The 12,164-nt window shown below is 40.2% G+C and overlaps 1 pseudogene across 1 annotated transcript; it reads right to left on the bottom strand.

Annotated features, from left to right (window-relative positions):
- Positions 1 to 10,952: 10,952 nt before the first annotated feature.
- LOC308520240 (ferritin light chain-like) lies at positions 10,953 to 11,737 on the bottom strand (annotated as a pseudogene). The gene is made up of 2 exons: positions 11,321 to 11,737; positions 10,953 to 11,077 (listed from the first exon to the last, which is right to left on the bottom strand). The product of its transcript is annotated as a ferritin light chain-like (transcript).
- Positions 11,738 to 12,164: the final 427 nt, after the last annotated feature.

Genomic DNA, 12,164 nt, shown 5'->3' with positions numbered 1-12,164 from the left:
AAAAATAATAAAGGTCACTGCATATGTGGAGCATTTAGATACCCCTGTACATTGTGGTAATTCTTACTCTGGGTTAAAGTGATTAATCAAATGATGCCAAGAAGACTTTTTTGTTATTGATTAAAAGCAATATTGGTGATCTTTACATAGTTTTCTAATGAAGACCAAATTAGGTAAAAATTATTCAATTGACAAAAGAGAGATCCCACTTAGTAATATCACTCTTAGAAAAAAGAATACCACATACAAGTGAAAGATTTTTTTAAAAAATCTTCAGAGAGAGAGAGAGAGAGAGAGAGAGAGAGAGAGAGGGAGAGAGAGAGAGAGGAATTGATGTGAGAGAGACACATTGATTGGTTGGCTCCTGTATATGCCCTGACCAGGGCTGGGGATTGAACCTGCAACCCAGGCACTGCAATCCACGTATGTGCCCTTCAGTTCTTGGGCTGATGCTCTAACACTGAGCCACACTGGCCAGGACACAAGTGAAAGATTTTGAGTTCATCTTCTCTACCCCTACTTTTAACCTTATTTATCTTCTTCTTCTTCTTCTTCTTCTTCTTCTTCTTCTTCTTCTTCTTCTTCTTCTTCTTCTTCTTCTTCTTCCTATTATTATTTTAAAATAAAAAACAATCTCAGGAATTTTCATAATAAATGTGAGTGGCTGCTGGGCAATAATTATTGTTTACTGGATGAATTATATATGACATAAAAACTGCTAGTAAACCTTGTGTAGGAATTCTTTAAGGACATACTTAAGACTTTGAGATTCATGCAATTTTGAATCATTTTTCAACTACAAAGCTGGAATGGTCTGGAGTTTAACATTAAACTAAAAGAATAGAAATCTATTTGAATTTTGGCTTGTGATGATTTTGTTCGTCATCAAAAGTGAAGGTAGTTTGGTCTAATGCAGTGGTTGGCAAACTCATTAGTCAACAGAGCCAAATATCAACAGTACAACGATTGAAATTTCTGTTGAGAGCCAGATTTTTTAAACTTAAACTATCTAGGTAGGTACATTCAACTTTAAATTCATGGCTTTTGTCTTCCGTTTTTCTTTGCTTCTTTTTTGTAGCCATCTCCAACAGGGCACCTACAAAAATGTTTCATTTTATAATAAAGCCACCAACACAAAAGAATTACAACTCTTAAATTGATGACAAAAATACCTGTAGGATTTGCAGCTGGTTGGAAAAATACAGGTAACTTTATGGTTCGAGTAGGTACTTTTGTCACCCACGCGCGATTTGCGGACGCAACTAGCACTAACCACTGCACATGAGACTGCTGGCTGACTGGCTCACTCAACTCGTGCATGAATGGCGTGCGCCTTCCCGGCTCTGTGTATCCCCGGCCCGCCTGCACCTCGTCTCCTGTCGCCCGACCGACCGACACCCCCCACTTCTTCTAACGCCGCTTCTTCAAAATAGACTCGCCCAGGCTGAAAACCGACTTCTGCGCATGGGCCACGAAGTTTCAATCGCACTGTACGTGTGCGCCCGCACGTGGTATTTTGTGGAAGAGCCACACTCAAGGGGCCAAAGAGCCGCATGTGGCTTACAAGCCACTGTTTGCCGACCACTGGACTAATGGAAATAACATGGTCTTAGGAGTCAGGCAACTTGAATTTTTAGGTTTGGTTCCTGTCACTAAGTCATATGGATTTGGTAAGGTTATTTTACCAGATCCTTCATTTTAAAAATGAGATATTTAGTTTTTAACTTTACAGATTCTTAAGTTCTCTGAAAACCTAATTTTTGACTCTTATTTAAATTTCCTTTGGCTGAAAATTTAAGAGGTTTCCTTAACTCACTTAATAAACATGAAATGAAAACACTTAGTATATGCAGGGATTTTGTTGCATGTTACGAGAAAGAAAAATATAAGCTCAAAGCATCCATGTCTCAAATAGAACACTAGGTTGGTAGCATGCTAATTGACATATGGTTGACAAAGTACAGAAAACCTTGTTGATCGATTTCCCAGCATTTCATCCTTTCAACCCTGACCCTTATTTCACTCCCTGGTAACATCCTGCAAAATATCATTTCTCTTTCCCAGAGAATCCAGTCCAATTAGTGTTATCCAAGGATGCTCAGCCCAGTTGTCTAGCATTGCTCTACTTTGCTTGACTTTTTTCCTGATAACTAGTCAAGAGCAATTTTCAAAGCCGTCCTTTCCACAGTGAGCACCCACATGGGATATTTAATAAGAATGTTGGATACAGTTCTCTGTCAGCGTCTTGACCTAGCTGGAAGGGGTATTTTATTATTATTATTATTATGTTGTTACCTCTGCAATCCTCAAATTTGGCACCTGAACTAGAAATGTTTGTGATCAATTAATTACTGTGACTGTTAAGTCCATATCACACACAATATTTATTTATTTAAAATACATGTTTTTATTGATTTTTAGAGAGAGAGGAAAGGAGAGGGATAGAGAGATAGAAACATTGATGAGAAACATCATTGATCAGCTGTCTCTTACACACACACACACCTGCCCCCAGCTGGGGACCAAGCCTGAAACCCAGGCATGTGCCCTGACCAGGAATCAAATTATGACCTCCTGGTACATAGGTCGAAGCTCAACCACTGAGCCACACTAGTCAGGCACACACACAATATTTAAACTAGGTTATGTGCTATTGAAGTCCAATAAAAGGTCTAAGAAATACACATTTATAAAGTTAGAAATGAAGTCTAATCTGTTTCCTTTATACAAATGAGAAAACTGGCATTAAATCGCTTGCTGAAGGCCAAAGCAAGTTAGTAATAGAACAACTGTGCACCAGTAATGGTTCTTGTTAGAAGCAAATTTAATGTGGAAGATCCTCTTTGTATCACCTACTATATTTCAAAAGTTAGTGTAAGAATTTTACTAATTTGCCGAAACCGGTTTGGCTCAGTGGATAGAGCATTGGCCTGCGGACTGAAAGGTCCCAGGTTCGATTCCGGTGAAGGGCATGTACGTGGGTTGCGGGCACATCCCCAGTGGGAGATGTGCAGGAGGCAGCTGATTGATGTTTCTCTCTCATCGATGTTTCTAACTCTCTATCTCTCTCCCTTCCTCTCTGTAAAAAATCAATAAAATATATTAAAAAAAAAAAGAATTTTACTAATTTAATCTGTTTTTTTTTATTGCTTAAAGTATTACAAAGGGTATTACATATGTGTCCTTCCCGCCCCCTCCCCCCCCCCGTAATTTAATCTTTATAATAACCTTCTTATGTCTGTTTTATAAATTAGGTAACATATATATAGAGAAATGTGATAGTTTTCCAAGATTGCATAGCTGGTAAACAGATGTAGGGCTTGAACCCAGACAGTGAGGCCCCAGAGTTCCTGTCCTGAGTTGCTAGCTACCTCTCCACAGCTTCAGAATAAAACAATCCTTATCATATGTGAAACTTTGTGGAGCCTTCCTTAATATTTACAATGAAATCTATTTTAATTTTAAGTTTTCTTTATGCTCTTGCCTTCAAATGAACAAGTCATTGGATTTCTGACTCCACTAAATTCCCAGTCAAATGCTATAGACCATTATAGAAATATAATGGTTATAGAAATATGTACATGTAGAGAATTTGTTTTTATGTATGTATGTACTTATAGGAATTTAATTTTTAAGTGAGGTTACTATTTTCTTGTGAATAGCTTTAAAACATCCAATGACTCTATAACACAGGCACAAAACTCTATGCTATAACATAAGCACAAGTCTCTATAAGAGATTGGTATGCTGCTTTCGAGGAAGTAAACTAGACTAATAATTGTAGGTGTGTCCTTTCTTACAGAAATCAGAATTCCGCGTTGAAGTTAATTTCTTTTTAAAAGCCTGTAAGCTAGCACATATGGATCCAATTATTTAATTGTCTGCAGAATTGTAATGACAGTTGCTTCTACCCATTTCAGCTAGTCTGGCAGATCTCTACATGCAAACTGAAGGATGGCTCCTCTAACTGACCCTTTGTCCTTTTGAAAGAAACCAATCAGTAGCAGATGCAGTTGGGTGAATGGGGTGTGTGTGTGTGTGTGTGTGTGTGTGTGTGTGTGTGTGTGAAGGAAAAGATTTATGGTAATCTAGCCATTTGAAAAGGAAAAGAATAAAGTAGAAAGTGAAAGGGAAAAATGGGAAGATGTAAAGAGAGAAAGAAGTAGAGGGAGTAAGACAAAGTAAACTGAAAAGAGAGCTTGAGCGTCAAGGAATTTCAATAGAGTCTTTATTTGTTTACTTTTAGGAAAATCTGCTTTGTAAATTTAATGACCACACAATGTGATTGCTCCTGGTAAAAAACATTAAATCCATGCCGAGTTAAATGCATTTAAGGAAATCATAGAGCTGGAATTATTATCTCATGGAAACAATTTGAAAATACTTTGCTAATCACACCTCAGCATGAGAGGCAAAGAGGGTAGTTAACATATCAATGTTTCTTCCTGATTGTAGTAAAGAACAATGGAGTGTTACTTTCCTTAAAATCTCACCTTAAAAATAAAATTGGGAAAAGTAATCAACCTTTTCACTTTGTTTTCTGCTGAATCTCTGCTCTATTTCTGATTTTTTAGTGTGTGTGTGTATGTATGTATGTGTGTGTGTGTGTAGGAGGATTTTTATCAGCAAAATAGGGTGGAAGGAAAATGTTAAGGCAGAATTTTAAGGAGATGGTTTTTTCCTCTCTACCCTTTTGGAGACCATATTCTTTTACCTTTAGTGATTTTTCAATGCTATCTACAGGTTAGAAGTGAAGCACAGATCATCGCTGTGTGTAGCCCAGATAAACTATCGCTCAGGTTTTGTCATGAAGGTTTGTATTAGCAAGATTTCTCCTGCTCTCATTTGCCCACCACTGTTGATTAATGAAAGGTAGTAAGGTTGTTGTTTTTTGTTGTTGTTGTTTGTTAATCCTCACCCGAGGATATTTTTCCATTGATTTTTAGAGAGAGTGATGGGAGGCTGAGAGATAGAGAAACATCAATGTGACACATTGATTGGTTGCCTCCCGCACGCACACACCTGGACCCTGACCAGGGCCAGGGACTGGGCCGACAACCAAGGTAGGTGCCCTTGACCAGAATTGAACCTGGGCCAACGCTCTATCCACAGAGCAAACCTGGTTAGGGTGAAAGATAAGTTTTTATTCCCACACCAATGGTTGTTTCCTTCCCCAACCTGGGAGTGAAAATTAATCAGATAGTAGCCATCCTCTCTTAAACACAGACTAAGACCTATTTAAGTAACATATTATATATGATACCCAAAATGATAAATAAGAATGCCAACATGGCATTATGGTTTAACTTCAACTAGTAACTTAACAAGCAAATGTGCTTTTTGAGTTATCTATATAATAAAAGCCTAAGCGACCATTATGGTGGAACAACCGGTTGCTATGATGTTCACTGACCACCAGGGGGAAGACGCTCAATGCAGGAGCTGTCCCCTGGTGGTCAGTGTGCTCCCACAGGGGGAGCGCCACTCAGCCAGAAGCCGGGCTCATAGCGGGTGAGCACAGCAGTGGTGGCGAGAGCCTCTCCCACCTCTGTGGCAGCGCTAAGGAGCAGTGAGCAGGTGGGCAGTAAGGAGCGAGGGGTCCCAGACTGCAAGAGGGCACAGACTGGGCTGAAGGACACCTCCATCCCCCAGTGCAAGAATTTCGTGCACCGGGCCTCTAGTATATTTATAAGACAGTAACTTTCCACAGGTGCTGCATATTGCTTTATGGGAAGTTAAATCAATATTCTTTATATTTTATCATTTGGCAGAAAACTTTAGTTCACCAATAACAAATATGTTAATAATAAGAATAGCAACTATTTACTGAGCTTATGGTATGTGATATTAAAGAGAAGACCATATGCCCCAAATGGTGTCACTTATGCCAAAGCCCATGATACCAAACCTAAATTTAATACCTAATCTTATTGATGTTTCAACCTCTCCCAGAAACATAATCTTAATTAATCAACCAGTCTGGAATTTTCTGAGCAGCGCTGATACTTGGGTCCTCTCATCCCCCACAGGAAGAAGAGGTAATTTCCATGATAAAAATTCTTGCCATCCCCTCCCCCGAAAAGATGTCCTGGTCTAAAAATAATATTTTCTTGCCCCATCCTTCATCCTATAAAAGCCTTCCATTTTGTACAACTCTTTGGAGAACGCTTCTAGTTGTTAGATGGGATTGCTGCCACATTCATGAGTCTTTTAATAAAGCCAATTAGATCTTCAAATTTACTAGGTTGAATTTTTTTTGTGTGTGTGTGTGTGTTTTTAACAGTGACAAGCACCATGAGTACATACATTGTTCTACATTATCCACAATGACACTAAAAGGTAGAAACTATCGTTTCTCCATTTTACTAGCAATAAAATTGAGCCACAGAGAGGTTAATCATTTGCTCATCTCACCCAGAGTCCGCATTTCTAACCACTGTGCTAACTGCAATTTCCAACTATGTAGATGATTTATCAATATGTAAACTACTCTTAAAACAACATAGTTCTGCTATGTTGGATATGTAGAAAGGATGGATAAACATTAGGAATGTCAAAATAAATGTGTCATGAGCTCAGGTGAAACAGAGAATTCCATAGGAAGGGGGAGAGAAGAGTAGAACAAATGGCTTAAAGATTACCTAAGCTTCCAAAATAACATGTTCATCATGAACTCATCTTGACAACAAGAAACAAACAAAAGAAAGACCACATAATATGTAAATGCATACATGAAAAAATCCCGGAAGGAAATGTAGCGTTATGCTGCGGTTATTGGTGGCTATCTCTGTGTAGTGGAATTTTAAGTGCCTTTTTTCCCCTCTGACTTTTTAAATTTTATTTCTATACAATTGCCCACTCTTCATTAAACCTAGCTTAAAAGTACTCAGGTTTAACTGTTTCTTTGGGTCTTTATTTTCTTGGGAAGGCTCCCCTGTCAGATAAAACTTGTTAAATTAATGTGTATCTATGCTTTTCTCCTGTTAACTCTGAGATTAATTTTCTGACCCTATAAGGTCAGAAAATGTTTCAACTACCCCTCTACTTAGATTCTCTCATATTGTTCTGTTTCCTTTATTTAATACAGTCTTAAATTATTTAATATATGTGTCTAGAGCAGCGGTCCTCAACCTTCTGGCCCTTTAAATACAGTTCCTCATGTTGTGACCCAACCATAAAATTATTTTCGTTGCTACTTCATAACTGTAATGTTGCTACTGTTATGAATCGTAATGTAAATATCTGATATGCAGGATGGTCTTAGGCAACCCCTGTGAAAGGGTAGTTCTACCACCAAAGGGGTCGCGACCCACAGGTTGAGAACCGCTGGCCTAGAGAGTCTCTCCTCATTAGATTATAAACTCTTTGAAAGGGGGGTGTTGTCTCTTATGCTCCTCATTCTATGCATAGACCTTGGAATAGTGCCCGGTATATAGTAGGCATTCAATAAATCCTTGATCAATAATTGAATGAATGGCAAGACAGTATCTGCATGAACTCTACCATCTGCTGTTCTGGATTTACCCGTTCAATCAGACTTGAGCACTCAAGCTTCACTGCAAGAACTCCAGAGTGGGGAGAAGGGGAATTTAAAGACGTTGTTATCACTGCAGCAAACCCTTTGACTTTTGCAGTATATACTTATAAATAACATTGCATGATAATAACTTAACCTGTGTTCATAAATGCTAACCATTGTAAGTCCCAAAAACTTAACTCTGAGTAACAAAATATAAAAAAGTTAACATGCACATGAGGGAAATCATTTATGTTTAATAGGGGGAAAATAAAGTTATAGGATTAAAAAACACAACCCAATATAATTAATCATTTCTGCAATAAACACCTAACTTTTAAAAAAAACATATTTTATTGATTTTTTACAGAGGAAGGGAATAAAAGTTAGAAACATTGATGAGGGAGAAACATCGATCAGCTGCCTCCTGCACACCCCCTACTGGTTATGTGCCCGCAACCAAGGTATATGGCCTTGACTGGAATCAAACCTGAATTCAGTCCACAGGCTGACATGCTATCCACTGAGCCAAACCGGTTAGGGCTAAATACCTAACTTTTGAGGGCCTTTACCAGATTGGGAAATGACATACAGTGGGGCCTTGACTTACAAGTTTAATTCGTTCCGAGACCGAGCTCGTTAAGGAGCTCATTAAGGAGCTCATTAACTCAAATTACTCTGTCTACATAATGCAAAAAATCAGCCGAGAGACAGCTGGTATCTCAAAAAACTCGTTAGTCGGGACACTCGTAAGTCAAGGGCCCACTGTATTCCAAAATAGATTACATCTTCTTTATGTATACTTTTATATTCTGACCACCCATGCTACAAAGCAGTTTTATGACTCAACTATATTGAATTTAGGAGAAACGGTTTATTTTGTAATGTAGTTGGGAAATTATTTTTCTTATTTTGTGAAAGCATTTAATTTGCCTGACCTCCCGATAAACAAAGGCAAGGGTTAAATCCCCCAAGAGTACTCTGTCTCTGCCCACACACAACAGAGAATACAGCCCAGGCCTGGCTCATTGTGTGCTGAAGACCTGTCAGGTGGATCACAAAATACCAGACTGAGGGAGCCATTCAAATATAGGCCTACTCTCTTGTGTTCAGAGAATCAGAGAACACCCACCAACTGACAAAGGTCACCTCTGGATTAATGACTGGTAGGTTTAATTTATGCAAATGTATAAAGCTTCAATCTATGTGCTTTATACATTAGACCAATAGTACCCATTTCAGGGAGTTTGTTAAACCCTGAGAAAGTAAAACACCTTGGTGTCAAGGAATCAATTACTTTGGTTTGAAAACCGTGTTCAGATTTTCAGATGATAAACTACAAAAGGGTATTGAAAAGGCCCTTACATATTATTTCTATTACTCTGAAATCTTAGGGTTCAAACACAAGAAAGTATTTTAATTCAATTATTATTTTATCATGTTGTGAAAACTGCCTGTATTATTCCCCATGAAGGTTGCCTGACCGACAGAAGAGAATGTATGATAGTAGTTTAGTTTCCTGGTTTGCCCCCAGCCAATAACATCTGAGCTCCCTTCTTTTTGATTTTGGAATTTTAAAACATAGGTCTTTCTGCACCTACTTCAAACTTATTAAGTCTCATAGAGTATAGAAGTATGAGAAAGAAGAAGAGAAAAAGATGACTCATAATCCTACACACTTAAAGGCAGGTACTATTAATATTTTGGAGTATCTTTTCCCTTAAAATTTTCCCCATTTTTCTCATTTTCAATTTCTGGTCAGGCACATGCCTGGGTTGTGGGCTCGATCCCCAGTGGGGGACTTGCAGGAGGCAGCCAATCCATGATTCTCTCTCATCATGGATGTTTCTGTCTTTCTCTCCCTCTCCCTTCTTCTCTGAAATCAATAAAAAAACATTTTTTTATTGATTTCAGAGAAGAAGGGAGAGGGAGAAAGAGGGAGAAATGAGAGAATCATTGATCGGCTGCTTCCTGTAGTCCCCCTACTGGGGATCGAGCCCACAACCCAGGCATGTGCCCTTGACCGGAATCAAACCTGGGACCTTTCTGTTTGGAGGCCGACACTCTATCCACTGAACCAAACTGGCTAGGGCAAAATAATTTATTTTTAAAGCAACACTTTTCAGTTTGGGAATGTAGACAGTAATATATAGTATTAGAGGCCCAGTGCACGAAATTCATGCACTCGGGAGGTGGGGGGGTCCTTCAGCCCAGCCTGTGCCCTCTTGAAGTTTGGGAGCCCCTGGGTGATGTCTAACTGACAGCTTAGGTTTGCTCCTCATGGCAGTCGGACATCCTTAGCGCTACCGTGAAGATAGGAGAGGCTCCTGCCACCTCTGCTGTGCTTGCTAGGGCTCAGGGCTTCTGGCTGAGCGGTGCTCCCCCCATGGGATCATACTGACCACCAGGGGGCAGCTCCTACATTGAGCGTTTGCCCCCTGGTGGTCAGTGTACATCATAGAGACTGGTCATTCTGCCATTCAGTCGATTTGCATATTAGCCTTTTATTATATAGGATGATTTCCCCCCAAAGACTGACAATGTTTATACCTTTCTATTTATTCTCTGTGCATTACATATTTTGATTCTTGAAACTAAAACCGTAAGCATTAAAAACTGCAACTTGCAGTGAGAAATAAGATATTATTTTCCAGTGGAAATTAAGTAGAGGAGGGCACTAGAGAGTCTTCATCTCCTCCAAACCATCAGTGGCAGTGGTCCCAGTTGGATGCCAAGTTCACCCAACTGCTGGGGCAGACATGCATGCAGTGTAGAAAATGTTTTAGCGACATCATTTATAGTGACATCTTGTGTGTATGGCAGGAAACATAATCTACATATTTCACGTGGGAATGGAATTCGCCTTTTCAAAAGAATGTGCATAAGATCTCTTCTTGCATTTCTTTCTTTTCTATTCTCCTTCTCTCTTTTCACTTTTTTTATTTTTTAGACACCCCATTCATTTCAATAAAGACAGTATAATATAGTAGTTAAGAGCCCTATAAAATCTGGCTTCAGAAAGATTGGATGCAAAATTTAATTCCAACACATGTTAACTGTGTTGCTCTTAAATTTATTTTCTGTAAGTAGGGATAAAGTAACAGGAAAGATGTGAGGAATAAATTAGCATGCAGGTAAAGCACTCAGTGCAGGACCTAGTGAGCAAAATTCTGGCTTTTACTATTAATGGCAGTCCTACTATATTTTAAATTACATTCAAGTTGAGGCAGCAGTGACTGATGAATGACAGTGTGTGAACATAATCTTATAAGATGTCCAGTTTCTTTAATTCTTTGTTATTCCCCTGCAAAAAGCTTTATTGTTTTATTTGGTCCAATGCATGGGAGAGGGCTTCAGGGTGGTTGAAAGAATGGCTAGTAGTTTCGGGGAGAGGCTCTGGTAAAAGCCAGACACCAGGGGGATGAAGAGGGGCCTCTCAAAGGCCTCTAGGCTCCAAAGGCTTGAAGGCGAGCCTTTCGAAGAGATACTTACCCAGCCCAGCCTGGGGCTGGTCAGCCTGTGGATGTTAGTCAGGTGGTCGCCCATCTTCTTCTTCTTTTTCTCAAATATATTTTTATTGATTTTAGAGAGGAAGGGAGAGGGAGAGAGAGAGAGAAACATCAATGATACAGAGAATCATTGATTGGCTGCCTCCTGCATGCCCCCCACAGGGGATTGAGCCCGCAACCTGGGCATGCGTCCTTGACCAGAATCGAACCTGGGACCCTTCAGTCTGCAAACCAGTGCTCTATCCACTGAGCTGAACCAGCCAGGGCGGTCACCTATCTTCTTGATGAGTTTCACCTCCTCATCCAGGAGGTGGTTCTCCAGGAAGTCACAGAGATGAGGCTCTGCGCGGGTAGAACCCAGGGCCTGCAGCTCCAAAAGGGCCTGGTTCAGGTTTCTCTCCAAGGCCAGGGCGCTTTCCATGGAGTCCTGAGTTTTGCCCACTCACCTTGGGAATGATGATTGGGCACGTCCTGGAAGAGAATGTGGCCACCACGCTTGTTTTGCAACCTTAAGGGATGCTCAGCCCCCTTTAGGCTTCTTCTCTGACAACTCTCGGAAAAAGTGGCCCACGCCCTGGAGAGCCACATGGTCCTGGACGAAATAGAAGCCCAGAGAGAGGTAGGTGAGGGAGGCCCGCAGATGCAGGCTGGCCAGGCGGCTGACCGCAGCCTCCACCTCGGTGGAATAATTCTGACGAATTTGGGAGCTCATGGCAATAAGGAATTAAGGTAGAAAAAAAAATGGTGTGTTGGCTGGTCCCTGAGGGGGTTCTGAAGGTGGTGACTGGATAAGATGCAGGAGGGTGTTCGGAGTCTGGAAGAAGGGGCATCCCTGGGTCTGTTCCATCCAAACACCGTTGAAGCAAGAGACAGATCCGAACCGTCAAGGGCACAACTAAGTTTCTTTAATTCTTGATAACACAACCCATTCATCTTATTTCCTCTTCCTGTCCTGGTGTGGGATGAATGAGGAGGAACAGAAGACTTGACAATCAGAGGAAGGAATAAAACGGAGGTATCTTTACCGTTGGGCAGAAGCGAGGGGGCCATAGCACCTCACTCTGAATTGAGTAACGTTTTTTCATGATTCCTAAGGTCCTTCATAGGCTTGATACTCTGACTGCAAATACCTGATGATT

The sequence above is a fragment of the Myotis nattereri genome, assembly GCF_964212035.1.
Source record: "Myotis nattereri genome assembly, chromosome: 5".
NCBI lineage: Eukaryota > Metazoa > Chordata > Mammalia > Chiroptera > Vespertilionidae > Myotis > Myotis nattereri.
The sequence above is the reverse complement of the archived record's forward strand: the minus strand, read 5'-3'. Positions and strand labels throughout refer to the sequence as shown.